At 35.4% G+C, this 15000-nt stretch overlaps 1 protein-coding gene across 2 annotated transcripts in view; it reads right to left on the reverse strand.

Moving 5' to 3' along the window:
• LOC137645715 (rootletin-like) overlaps window positions 1-15000 on the reverse strand; it is a 746485-nt gene that overhangs the window by 321091 nt on the left and 410394 nt on the right. The window lies entirely within an intron of this gene.

The raw sequence follows: 15000 nt of genomic DNA on the forward strand, positions 1-15000 counted from the left end.
AAAGCTTAAATTTCTTGTAAATAAAAGACCGTAAATTAATAAGCAATATAAAAAAGTACATATAAAGAATAGAAGAAGAAACTCGAGAATTTCATCCGAGGAGAAACAAACAAGAGCCCTTCTTTCTCAGTCACGAGAGAAGGGAACATCACGCTCAAATATAGTTATGACCCTCACGGTCATATTGAGGAGACTGGGCGGCAGCAGAAGGAATACCAAATGGGAAAAAGAAGACCACGCCATAATAGATAAGTTTCCTCTACTACTAGATTAACCAAAGCGCAAAGGTTTAAAGGCTGCTCATGAATGGCAAAGGCAAGGGACAGTGGAATTGCCCTATCGAGCAGGACAATGCCCTAGAGATTGACCATATATAATGTACATATGATCAGCGCCCAAGCCCCCTCTCCACTCAAGCTAGGACCAAGGAGGGCCAGGCAATGGCTGCTGATGACTCAGCGGATAGACCTACAGGCTCCCCACACCCCCATCTTAATTCACTTGGATGGTGAGATTGCAGAGACCAAAGACACTAACGAGTCTGAGCGGTACTCGAAACCCAGTCTCTCGTTCACCAATCAGGGACGTTACCACATCGACCACCACAACCCTAAAGGACGTAGATTTAACTTTATAGATATATGGGCCTAACTAGTTACCGAAACGCTCTTAAATACACCAAATAAGTAATAGCCTATTGGAAACGTTCCCGTCTGGTAATCTCTTATACGGGAGTTCGAGACCTGTTCAAGTCTCATAGTTTCTAGTTTTGTTCACAAGCTCACCATCATTGAGAGCTAAGGACGTGGGTTTGAGCGAGCGTATAAGTCTACCTGCTGAGTCATCAGCAGCTATTGCTTGGCCCTACCTGGCCCTAGCTTGGATGGTTAGGGGCTTGGGTGCTGATCATATGTATATTTAGTCAATATCTAGGACTAGGGTATTGTCCTGTCCCTTGACTCTGCTATTCAAGAGTGACTTTTAAACCTTTACTGTATACTTAGTTTATTTCATTGCCATAGTTGCACGTAAACATCGTACTCTTTTACTATAGAAGTATGGCGGGGTGCTTTATGTTCTCAGAACAGATACAGAACAAGATTTTCCACTATGAAGACAACTAAAGTCTACCAATGCAACTTACGTTGATAAACAATTTCTGTTTTACTTACGATCATGAATATTAAAGAAAGTAACAAAATAACCAATCATTTTCAGCGAATGCGCAAATAAATTCGTACATTATAGCCACCCACAAACAACAAATTGCATATTTGTAATGCTGAAAGTATGATTATGTATAAATACACATTTCTTTTACTCATACGCCTCTGAAGATTCATCTTGGGTCCAATAAAAAAAACAAAGCTGCGGTTACTATGAAGAGCAGTTTCCTTCTTTATCTTGCATCAACAAAGACGGCCCATTGCATGATACGGAAACGTTCCTCACCAAACATACGGAGTTACGTACCTCCCATCACGGAAGGATCTGGCTTCCGGTGAAAGGGAGCAGGAATACAATTCTACAAGGGAGAGTTATAACAGGGACCTAGTTTTCCTTACTCCAATATGTCAACGCGTATAAACTGTTTTCAACGGCAGTTATTCAATTAACAAAATGAGTACCATCAGTATCTCTATTTCTCCCCTTTATGCATACTGTTCTCGAACCAAAAATGATGGTAACTATGAACACGTGAATTACATACATGAAAAATATTCACTGTGAAATAACAAGTCAGATAAATGATAACAGTGATTCAATAGATTAACAATACCGGAATAAATGTATATTAAAACTTCTCGGTAATATTACCCCTTAAAGTCAATCGTTAAAAATCATTTAGAATAAAGAACGGTCTTAGAATTCGGTCAAATATAGTAGTACCAATACTTCGTAGACATACAGTGCACATTTAAAAATGTGCAGGTAAAAGTAACAATTCCTCCCATTTCCTTGATGATGTTTAAGTATTCTATTTAACTTTTATATATTCAGATTTGCAAAATATAAAGACTTTATTGTTTACACATTTCTTTATTTGAACTTTACTTATATTATACAAAACAGTAGATTGTTCGTAAGGAGTCAAACATTATAAATCAATCTTCACATAATCTCAATTATGCCATTGAGTTAGGTAATAGAAAAAATAAAGGTTTAATCCTAATAAAACCATTTTTTGTATTCACATATATATTTAATAAAACGTCGTCGCAATTAGTGGTGCACGATGATCATATATACCTTGGACATTAATCAAGTGATATCCTTTTTTATTAAAAGATCTACTTCATTCTTGTCGTGGCTCACTATCCACATGTGTGTCCTGCCAATCAATCTTGAGATGTGGTGGCCGATGTGGTAACGTCCCTAACTGGTGAACGCAAGACTGGGGTTCAAGTCCCGCTCAAACTCGTTAGTTTCTTTGGTCGCTGTAATCTCACCATCGTTGTGAGCTAAGGATGTGAAGTTTGGGGGAGCCTATAGGTCTATCTGCTGAGTCATCAGCAGCCATTGCCTGACCGTCCTTGTTCCTAACTTGGGATGAGAGGGGGTTTGGGCGCTGATCATATGTAAATATGGTAAGTCTCTAGGGCATTCTCCTGCTTGACAGGTCTATCTCACTGTCCCCGGCCTCTGCCATTCAGGTGCGGCCTTTAAACCTTTAATAAATTATCGAAATTGGTAGAATGCATCTTTTATTTTCATTCATTTTACAGTCATTGAATCTAAGATCCTAAGTAACTCTGTGAATAGCTCGGAAAGCTGTTGGTTGGGTCACTAGAAGAGGATTTACTACGACAATAAGAAATGTTCTTGTTGCAAATTATTGAAGTAAAATTGATATTTGCTTATATGGCAGGGAAAAATAGTTTCTTCTTGTTGGTATGTTCTATATCGTTGTTCTAAGTCAGCGATATTCATTGTGCCTTCCTGTGAAAATCTATTTCTCTTTGGTAATTCAGCATCATCAAATACCTCCAATGGGTTTGTCCTGTCACGAAAGACTCGTTTCCTCTGCATAACCCGACCAAGCTCTGCTAAATCTGATATTCTTCTTGCCACGCGTTCACATCTATGGCAGGTGTCTAACGGATTTAGTTGCCTGCAAAGAAGTCTGAAGGGCCTTTGATCAACGCTTAGTAAACAACTTAGCAAGAAAATAACTCTTTGTAAGATTTTGTGAATAATATGTAGCACGCAACGAGCACAGTAATCAACTAAATCCCGATTTAGTTCCCAACTAGGCTTAGCAGGGTTTTTTGAATTTAGGTCCTGGACGACACGTCACACACACGAAACAAGGATCGGTTGCGGTCAGAAAAATGAATGGAATTTCTACACCTAAGAGGTGAATTTTAATGATTCGTGAAGTGCAGGGCGGGAAAGTGTCATATTTTAGGACCATTATTCTCTGATATCGATTGTAAAAAATAATGTACTTGTTATATTGTGAGTGCATTTGATAGGCATTTTAGAAAAAAAAAATACATTACTATTTTTACCATTCATCAGGAGTAAAACAGTTCATTTAACTAGAACATACTCCCCAATTTGACGCTGTCCGGTGAGGAGTCCTTATAAAACAAAAAAAAAAATAATAATTTCAGCAGGACTGAGAAGCACTGGGTTCAGAGAGATAGTGAAACGTGCTTTGCGGTGCCCCTAGACTTATGCTTCGTACTCCCCTGGCCTTCATCTGCCAACGCACACAGCCCGTGGCCTACCTATGTGTCGGGTCTCTTTAAATCACATAACATCACAACTAGAACAAGAAGAATGGCGTTTGGCTCGTTTATTTACATATGAGAACTATATCAAAATGAAAAATATTCAATACTAAAAAGTGAACACTCTACCCCTACATTAAAACTAAATTTCATATTACGACTGCCGTAACTTTTCAAAACATGAAAACAATGTTCTGCGTTATATTAGGAACAGTCTACTCAAATATGAGAACAATATTCCATAATAGGACAGAGACTACCTTCATAAACAAAAATAATATTTCATATTTGAATAGATACAACCTACCAAAGTAGGAAAATACTCCATAATATGTTTGAGGTCCTTTGCGTCAATGGGCGAGGGAGGAGATGGTGACGGAACAGAACAATAGACTGTGTGAACGATGTTCTGTATTAGGATCTGGATAGCCAACCTCTCCATAGATGAAAACAAAATTTCGCACTAGAACAGAGACAGCGTCCCAAAATGCGTACGAAATTCCATGTCAAAATATCTAAGTTCTGAATGGAACCGCAGTCCAGTTGGGGCTTACTTATCCTGTAACATGTGAACCGACGATCCTTCTAAAATGCAATTATCATCTAAACCTAAGCCGAACGTCTACGATCTCTGGAATAATGATTCAAAATTTTTTGAAGATGAAGAATAGTAGAAAAAAAAAAGTAGGAAAGGAATTTTGCCTTGATAAAAGTGCAATGGATGAAGACTCTTCTGACTCATTTGATGAAGTATTCCCGGCAGCTATTTTAGCATCACATAATCCCTGACAAGGTCAGGTGTTTGTGAATAATGAAATGCTTCCATATAAATAAATATCATTTATCGTGTTTTCTTGAGCAAAAACCTTTACCCTAATAAAATCTAATATGAAGAATGAGTCTTCTCCACGAATGTACAAGAAGCCCGTGAAATATATTGAAGAATATCTCCTAATGGCCGATCTAATAGCACTAGCGCTTACCAATTACCAGAAATACTTCAATTCCTTTATGCTGAAGTTAGGATATAGACAACAATAACATGTAGAACATTTGTAATCTCTCCCAAACGTATGACAACTAAACCATGTCGTTTTTACGACGCTTCTTAGAAAAGCGACATATCACGAGCAAACTAATAGAAGTCCAAGAAAAAAGTAACGAGAGCGCTGTTACGGAAGAAACCTTTTGATACATAGGCTAAGACGCTTTCCTACTGCCATAACGCAGACCATTTGCGACATAGTTCTCACAAATCTTCTATAACACGCCTATCAAATCTCGTTAAAGATAACCCTAGATAAAATACTAAAGTATCACAGAGGAACTTCACTGGAGAATATATCATTAATATATAAAAATGACCGTAATTACTATGGATCAAGATTTTGTTTGCTTATAAATATCTGAATAAATCATGCATCAATAGCCACAAAGTTGTCCCATCACAACTAGCCGGGGTCAAATTTCTGCAAATCACAAGGGATCTACAAGGTAATTCAAAATAATGAGGATGAATAATTGCACCACATCATGGAGAACCTTCTTAATTATGCGCCCGATGACATAATTGTAACCGAAAAGACCGACAACATCCAGATACAGCGATTCGCCCCTAAACTAGCATGATATATAACTAGCAGTGGCTCTCTCTAAACAATCTCAGCCCAGCACGGAAGCCACGAGGTCCACGAGTCTACGGACTATGCACGCCATCTTTCCATCTTTTACCAACTAAATGCAACACGGTTAAATTGTTGTTAAAACTCTGAAGTAGGGAGGGAGATAAGGGGTGGTCAGGATTGGAATGGGATCTGGAAATAGGGAGTAAATTGGAGGGGAGGGGTCCATAGGAGGAACAGTTTCCAATTTCTAAAATGTTACCACAAACAATCTACAAAAACGACAAACCAGCACGGGCTTTTCTCTCTATATTAGAAAATCGAGAACCGACACTGACAGAATACTATAATTTTCGAAAGATCCAGACCCTCGACTCTAAATACTATAATCATTGCACATCAATAAACGGGTTATGTTTATTTTTCCTTTTTCCTGCCATAGTTCCTCGCAATTCATAATCTCAATGTTACACTTTAATGAAAAGCCTTGAAGGACGCAGCACGCGAAATACCGAACGAAAATTAACGAAGTCTTTCTTTTGTTTATACTTCCTGAAATTCCAGGAGGTAATTAAGGAAAGCGTATACTGTACTTTGATTAGATGTTCTGTGACAACACGCATTACGTTAAGAGAAAATTTTTAATTAGGTCCATTTGAGCAGAGGCAATACACCAATGGTAAGACTTAATTGAAACCTTAATTACAAGAATGCCAGGTATATCAAAATATGCAAAAGAATACAAAAGACGCAAAACTAGTATTAATCTCTTCTACGTGTGTCCATAAAATGAGAAAAACTATATTAATACTAGTAGCTATGAAAATGGTGCTTGGTTAGTACCTATAAAACCGCAATTTCAAAGTTACATTAAACCCACTGAATCAGTTAATATGAAAAGACTTTCATATGTCATAAGTTCCTCGATTCTAAATTCACCAGTTTACTGCAATAAACCATCGGAACTTGGATTACTGCGAGGAGTCGTTCCGCGAAAAAAAAAAAAAAAATTATCCTTTTAAGAAAAATCCACAAATCTATTAAAGAGCTAAAGGCACTATTATAGCATGCGCTAATATCTAAAGCAATAACGCTTTTCTAAGAAATGCGTAGATCCAGATTTCTTAGAACAGTAATGGCAACGGCGTCAAATCGAGACGCTTGAAGCAGTTAGTGTAATGAGACTTCCTATGGCGTTTGGAATTTAGTAGCAAAAATAATATCCTCAAGACACTGAAATTGTTCCACGAAATCTTGAATGCCTAGGTATGTCAATTCTCATGTTATCAAACAGTCAAGAAGGCATATTAATTTAAGGACGAAAAAGTTGAAATTCTCGTCTTCCCATTGAGTTCTTGGATACACACGTATCTTTGAGCAGCACGAATGGCTTTTTTGCCGAGTTTCATCTCTACACTTGGCCTTTAGACAAATGTACACACTGGCAATTTATGAACAAAAATCAAAACAAACTCGATACACTGCACTTATACCTAAAGTCCGTCCAAGTAATAATTGGTAAATGCACCTCTCATCCATGGACGCATAAGTCATGGTGTGCACACAAGTCACACCCTCAAACATGCCTCTATGTCTCGTACATCCTTCGACTCTTTGTACTCAGTTGACCTCCTCTAATACCCTGCACCTTGAGCACTCACTTTTGGCAGCATTCTTCCAAGTCTTTTTTTTTTAAATACCTATTTTCTATTTTATATTCGACAACCCAGACGTAAATTTGGCTTTGAGCCTCTTACCGAGTAGAGTACAGCATAGGGATTTAATCTATTTTTCTTTTTTTTATTCAACGTTTAATTTACCTGCAGTCACCTATAGTGTTAAACGATGAAAAAAAATTCTATCATCATACCCCATTCAACACAGATTTTTTTATTTCAGCTAATAAACTCGAATATAAACAATCAATCAATAAAAAGTATTTTTACAATAAACTAAAAAAAAACAAAAATACTAAATTACCATTTTCTAAAAATAGATTTACTCAACATACTTCTAATTTCCAACAAACAGCATTTAAACTATGCTTTCAATCTAAAGACAGCAGTAGCAATTAACACTAGAAAAAAATGTTAAAACGTACTTCTGACAGGCACAACAGTAAACTACCGATAGATCGTATGTCAAAGGGATTTTATTTGACAAAAATCTTCGAATTACATTTGAAAATGCAACAATACAATAAAGTTAATAGCTCTGCAATGCTCTGATCTTTCGGGATTAGGAGAGAGAGAGAGAGAGAGAGAGAGAGAGAGAGAGAGAGAGAGAGAGAGAGAGAGAGAGAGAGAGAGAGAGAGAGAGAGAGAACAATCAACGTTCTGCCTTTCAATATTGGCATAAAAAGTCTAGTAAAAAGGTGTGGTATCTTGACTATGTAAAACTGTTTCCACTCAAAATGGAATGCAAAAGGAGTGTAGAGGCAAACCAAATGGAATAACGAAATCGCGTGCATCTGTTTCATACGAGACACGTCCACGTCCGATGAAAAAAAAACTAAATTACTGTGATGGATGCAATCTAGTCCCAACCGGGGAAATCTTTCTTTAGCTGTACATCCCTTGAAATTTACAAAAGAAGCAAGCAAATAAAATACTCACGTGATGCACTGCAAGAACCTTTCGTGGGTAGCTAACCCCAAAGGGAGGAGGTGGAGACGGGGAAGATGTACCTGAGCACTGATACTAGCTAACCTTGTCTGGAAGTTAAAACTGCATGAAAAGATGGAAGGGTACCAATCATCATGTGTGTACGACGCCAGACGAATCCTATCTAAGTATAGAGGAAATTCATGGCAGCCCTATCCCCTCTGCATGACGTGGCCCGCAATGAATAAGGCACATGCCATCAAATACATTTCCATCCACACGCATTGTAAAGCTTGAGAGTGAAGAATGCGTGGGACATTCCACCAGAATCTTTCCTTAGTCTTTGACCTATTTATCTCCAAAAATGAAAATTCCCCTTTTGCAACGCACACAGAAACTACACAAAAACAGGAAAACCCATTTTTGCCAGTTCCCTTCTGAAGTCCAATTCTCAGTCCGTGTCCCCATCCCCTTCTGAGGAAGTAATCTCAATCAGTTCTCAGTCGCAATACATTGATTACTCTCATAAACTACAGTGAATCGCTGTCATGCGATGCAAACCTCCGGTTTCATTAGTGCAATGGCATGTTATGACATTGCCAAACCTCATATTCATGTGTGTATTCTCGTTCCCTCCTCTTTTCTCGTCTACAAATTGTATTTGGTTTTCTTTCCTTAGTCTCCTTCATTTGCCTTTATTATTTATTCGCCTCAGCTGCTTCAATAATTAATAGATATGCAAGGTAAGAGCGAAGAAGGTAGTCGCCCATAGTGAAGATAGAACAAATGTCCCTTGGTTATTTGATTAAGGAAGTCTAGCTGCTAATTCCAAAAAAGGGAGTTCATCTGTATAATGCGTTGGCACGTATCGTATTTTACTTTACTGATTAATTGGTTTTTAGCATGTGTCCACCATGTACAAATGTAACCGGAAGTGAATTCGTCAATATCAATGTCTCTTTTTACTCTTCATGCACCATCTTTTGTTTTGGGGCATTACAGGAATAACATACATATAAAACTTTCAAAACCCATATCATAAACTAATAAATCAAAAAAACATTGAAAACGATTAAACTGTTTAGAAAGTGATACACAAATAAATTTATAGTGTAAATATACTTTATATGAAAATACATATATAACCATATACATACATAATATATATACAGTATATATATATACAGTATATATATATATATATATATATATATATATATATATATATATATATATATATATATATATGAGTGTGTGTGTGTGTGTGTGAGTATTAGCTCTCATGACTGACTGGTAGAGCAATAAGCTTGAATTAGTAAAGCACCGTGTTAGCAGTCTACCAACCACCTTTTTTTAACCGAAATGTGAATAAGTACCTTGGGTGTCTAAGATTCATAGAACATGCTATGCATGTCAAAGTTATTCCTTCTCAGCCTAAAATTCTGCATTATGGAAAATGGAGTTTGGTGGCAAGGTGAATAAATATTCCAAGCTTGTTCGTCACCCCTTAGTACAGGATATAGAATAGATTATGGATGGCAATGTAAGAACAGCTGAAATAATATTCTCCTTTCCTAGGGTAACAATTCAGGTTATTGCTTCCTTTCCCTACTTTTTTTGCTGTCTCCAGGGACCCATTTTGTTATTCTTGACGTTTATCTATTTTCTGTCATTCTCATTATATGTCCTCCCTATGTCTATTTTTGTTTCTTGCATGTTAGAATATCCTCTATTTTAGTTTGCTCTCGTATCCATGTTGCTGTCTTTCTATCTCTTAGTGTTATTCCCAGGATTTTTCTTTCCATAGCTCTTTGAGTTGTAACTAGATTATGTTCTAAGGCTTTAATAAGGCTCCAATTTCCTGATGCATAATGTTAGGCCCATGTGTGTACTTTTCATAATCTCATTTTGTTTACCAAAAGCTCTCCATCCCATGCGTATCCTTCGTTTAATTTTGGTCTCATTTACTGGGGAAACAGTTACGGTCTGTCCTCAGTACGTATATTCATTAATAATCTCTGGACTTCAGAGGTTTATCTATAACTCTCATTTATTGTTTCTGAATTGAACATTATCTTAGCTTTACTCATATTCATTCTCAGTCCTACATTTCTGCTTCCTCTATTCAAATTTTCTATCATCTTTTGCAATTTTTCCATGATTGACTAAACACAATTATGGCATCTGCAAATCTTAAATTGTTAAGGTAATCTCTATTAAAGTTAATTGATATATTTTCCTAATTTAAATTTTTCAAAACTTCTGCTAGGCATGCAGTGAATAATTTAAGAGAGATGGGGTCACTTTGTCTAACTACTTTCTCAATCAGTATTTCGTCACTATATATACATATGAATATATATGAATATATATATATATATATATATATATATATATATATATATATATACAGTATATATATATATATATACATATATATATATATATATATATATATATATATATATATATATATATATATGTGTGTGTGTGTGTGTGAATATATATATAGCCTATATTTATATACTGTATGTAATATATATAAACATTACTATATTTTATATTGTATATGTATATATAAATATTTCATATATATATATATATATATATATATATATATATATATATATACCTGTATACATATATCAATCAATCGCAGCCTAAGAAGAGATGAAGAATGTCATATATAATCATACTGCTGTATACTTTCAGCCTATGGATGACGAACAAGAATTGAGTATTTACTTAACTAACAAGCTTTAACAAAACAGAAAGTAAATATAGCGTATAGCTAACTTACAAAACGATACTTGTGAAATTAAATATGGATTACAAGCTAAATTTGAAAAGTGAAAAAAAATAATAATGAGCTAAAGACTATTAAACAATGAAAAGAGCATGCTTTGCCTGAATGTACCTCCAGTAAGGAAATTTGAACCTCGGACTGAGAACAGGGGTTATTAAGTTACGTATTACACCTTCACCAATAAAAGAAAAAAAATTATATACCTCATACCAACATACAATGAAGACAAGCGACACCAGTCTGGTAATGCAAAACATAATTGAAGAGCAGGAGGCTATGAGTCTCTAACAACTAGACGAGCCAGATTAATATCTCAGGATGTAAAAATGAATGAAGAAACTGGAAATAGTAATGCCTTGGCTGTTGAAAATCCTTTATGAAAATCGATAATATAACACAAATTTAATAAGTGAAATGAAGAAACCTTGTTAAAAACATTGCGGCAAATAAACGATCGTGTGAAGAGTTTAAGTGATAACCATATTATAAATAAAGAAAGACTGATTTGGTTATTTAAAAGTAAAGTATATGAAGACCAGCTGAAGAAACTTTTTTTTTTCAAGAATATAAGATTTTTTTCCATTAAACTTACAACACTGAATAAATCAAGCCTTTGAGTAAAATGATGTGGCATTTGCACGCTGAGCTAAAGTCAGTCTCAGTGAAAAGTGTGTTTAGAAGGAATAATCCCGTATGGAATGTAGATGAAGATTCAGGAGCGAAAATGGATGAAATTCAGCGTTCCTGTATCATTGAGGTCCTGAGAAAATATTAAAAGATTCTTGTTCAATAGGAAAAGAGAAAAGAAAAGACCGAGGTGTGAACTGTGAAGTAGACGAGGGAAGGGCAGAGATGGCATGACGAAGAGGAATGAAAATTATTCATGTGTACATCATTTAGCAAAGAGGTATTTTTCATTAAAAGATTTCATTCACCCAATTTAATAAAACATACACACTACACCTATTTACACTTATCGCGAGTATACATCTTTCTGAGTGAGGGTACCTGAACGTGGTGAAAGTGATTGTGTATCGCCATGCTCAGCAAAGCTGTACAAGTTAGGGCCACCCATATCAAATTGGTTTGCTGTGAGCAATCAGTCTAAAGGCTCCTACCTTCACCAATTTGTAGTGGCCAGCGTGGTGATGAAAATGGCCAAACCACAGACATGTCTGAAGCCTTTGTCTTGCATTGTACTACAAATGGCTGCATTTGTTGTTGTTGTTGTTGTTGTTGTTGTTATACATCTACAATTACGCATTATGCACAACATTACATAAAAATCTAATAATCAATAAGACACAAAAAAAATGAATTATTCTAAAGCATGCTGCTGATGCCTGACGTTCTACTAAAATGATGCAAATGCATCAGTCAAAAATTATAATAATCATAAGCTTAGAGTATGTGTCAATGTAGCTTATAGATCATGCTGAGCGAGGGAGGATATGATTCTCATGTCAAACAGACAGACAGAAGGACAGATACACACACATACTCACACACGCACAGGATATCACCAATCTGATATTCGCAACAAAAAACTAGGAACATATATCCTTCGAAATGTCGAAAATATGCAGATACGTCTTGTAAAACTAAAAAAAAAAAAATCGTGTTCGTGAATACTTTTAGTATGACATAGCACAATAACTGTATTGTCATTTCCAGACATTATTTTGTTGAAAATCTTTAACCATCCATAGAAGTACCATGATCACAAAAGCTGTACTAGTAAGGGCAACCCATACTAGGTTAATTTGCTATGAGCGATCAGAAGAAAATCTCCAACCGTCACCAACCCGCACTGACCAGCGTGGTAATCAAAACTGGTCAAACCCCAGGCATGAATTGACATGTCTGAGGCCTTTGTCCTGCAGTGGACTAGAAACTGTTGCATTTGTTGTTGTTGATTGATATATATATATATATATATATATATATATATATATAAATATATATATATATATATATATATATATATATATATATATAGGGGTCCTCATTTAAGATAATAGATTTCAAAACAAATATAAAAAAAAATAACACTGGAAAAATAATAGGACGGTGTATTGAAATGAGTGGTCCCGATCAAGTTATACGATATTCTTATCTTTTATTATTCAAAACATTAAATACTGACAACTGAACGTAATGGAAAACTAAATAAAAAAGATATTACTAAGACTTGTATTTTCTTATGTCTAATTCACTTTGTAATTTTTTTTGGAATTAGAATTCGAAATAAATGATAAAATATCTTTATAATGTAATTGAGTTAAAAAAGTATTTGGATTAGATAACGAAAACATTTCACAAAGATAAGGAATAGTTTTTCCAATTCGGTTATTACCACACAATGAAGATAACCAAAAGAGTCGCAAAGATTTTTATTCGTTTTTAAACAACTTAAACTAATCGAAAAAAATGAAACTAATCGAACAGAGTAGAGCTAGAGGTTCCCCTCGGGAGAGTCATTCGTTACTTACGGAGAACAGGAAATGAAGGGAGGGCAACCTAGTTTCAGAAACAAGGATCACGACCCCTACAACCCTCGCAGTCATTACACCTAAATACGAACTTGTTTACTTTAATAAGTGAAAGAAGACTTGGGATGAAAGAATGCTCAAGTACTAATTAGGTAATTCTAAAAATAAATGTATATTAATCGCTTTACACCTACATGTATAGGGAAGTGCCCATTACACAAGACTTAATCTTTACTAATAACTTTCATATAATTAGTGAAGCGACACCACAGAAAATTGTGTAAACATTCAAATATTGTTTGCTAAATGTCTATAAATTGAGATAATTTCAATCATTTTAAGTGCTAAATATATTACATAAATATAGAAATTATGGATATATGTAATCGTTCTTATTAAATCATATATTTCCAGCTATCAATCCTGCACATAACATAATTGGCCATATCAAAATTGCAGAAAATCTTTTAATTCCAACTAACTTCCGCGTTCAGGTTCGTAATTAGTATACTATGCAAGACCTGCTTGCTTTAGCGAACAAAATCTATTGTATGGCGGATACTAACCAAGGCATGGTTCCTTTCATTCGATGACCCTAACCTTAATAATCAATGGCGTTCTGTAGCACAACAACAATTGCACTTTTGAAACAGGTCACATGTCGGCTGTTTCAAGGGTAGTCACTAGGGGAGTTTGTCTGGGATAATAACTCGCTATGAACGGTGTCCATTATCTGGTCTTTGTTCCCCCCACACCGACGCGTTAGTAAAGATCTCTCTCTCTCTCTCTCTCTCTCTCTCTCTCTCTCTCTCTCTCTCTCTCTCTCTCTCTCTCTCTCTCTCTCTCAAACACACACAAACGGTCCAATCTTCCTTGATTTTCGCACAACCAAGTTTTTGGGGGCAGGCAAATGGTCTCATTCACGCCCCTCTTTTATTCAGGCGATTCTCTCCCCACCTCATTGTCTTTCACCCACCAGCTCTCTCTTTCTCCCTCTCATCCTGGGGAATTTCCCTAGACAAAGTTAATCCTATAATTGCGGCAGTTAAGCTGCCCATTTCAAACATTAATAACTATTTGCTTTGTCAGCATTTCCGACGCATACATACGGGCTTCTTACAGGAATCTTTCGTATCAAACATTTTCCAGTCATCAAAACATGGAACAAATAAACATTACAGGATAAGTTTAAAATGACTGAGATGTTGATAACCATCGGGACTTTCTTTACCTAATGCCGGATATGAGTTATTAAACTTATTTAAAGACATATGAAAATTTATTGGAACATGATGAAAACAAACTATCTTTACCACCTACAGGAGTACGACTTGAAAATAGTATAATTGATGAATCAGAACAGCATCTATAACGTTTAACAATTCCAGAAGACTAAAATTTATGGCAGATTTTTGCTCAGACAGCATATATATTTCTGAAAACTTTTCCAGAATACTATAATTACTGACAAATCTTTGAAACTATGTAGCGCTAAAAAGGGAGAGGGCTATATATTTAGTAGTGTTCATTTTTCGAAAAAAAAAAAAAAAAAAAAAAAAAAAAAAAAAAAAAAAAAAAAACATATTAATCTCACCAATAATAGAAATTGGGAAATTTGATTAAATTCTTTGTTAATCTAAAATACATGAGGGGAATCTTCGATGAAGTTAGTCAACAACAGATATGGAATAAGCTGTGAAAATTTCACAAAAGATGGCTGTTGCTTTTAAACTCAATTCT

Source organism: Palaemon carinicauda, chromosome 8 (assembly GCF_036898095.1).
Source record: "Palaemon carinicauda isolate YSFRI2023 chromosome 8, ASM3689809v2, whole genome shotgun sequence".
NCBI classification, from domain to species: Eukaryota; Metazoa; Arthropoda; class Malacostraca; order Decapoda; family Palaemonidae; genus Palaemon; species Palaemon carinicauda.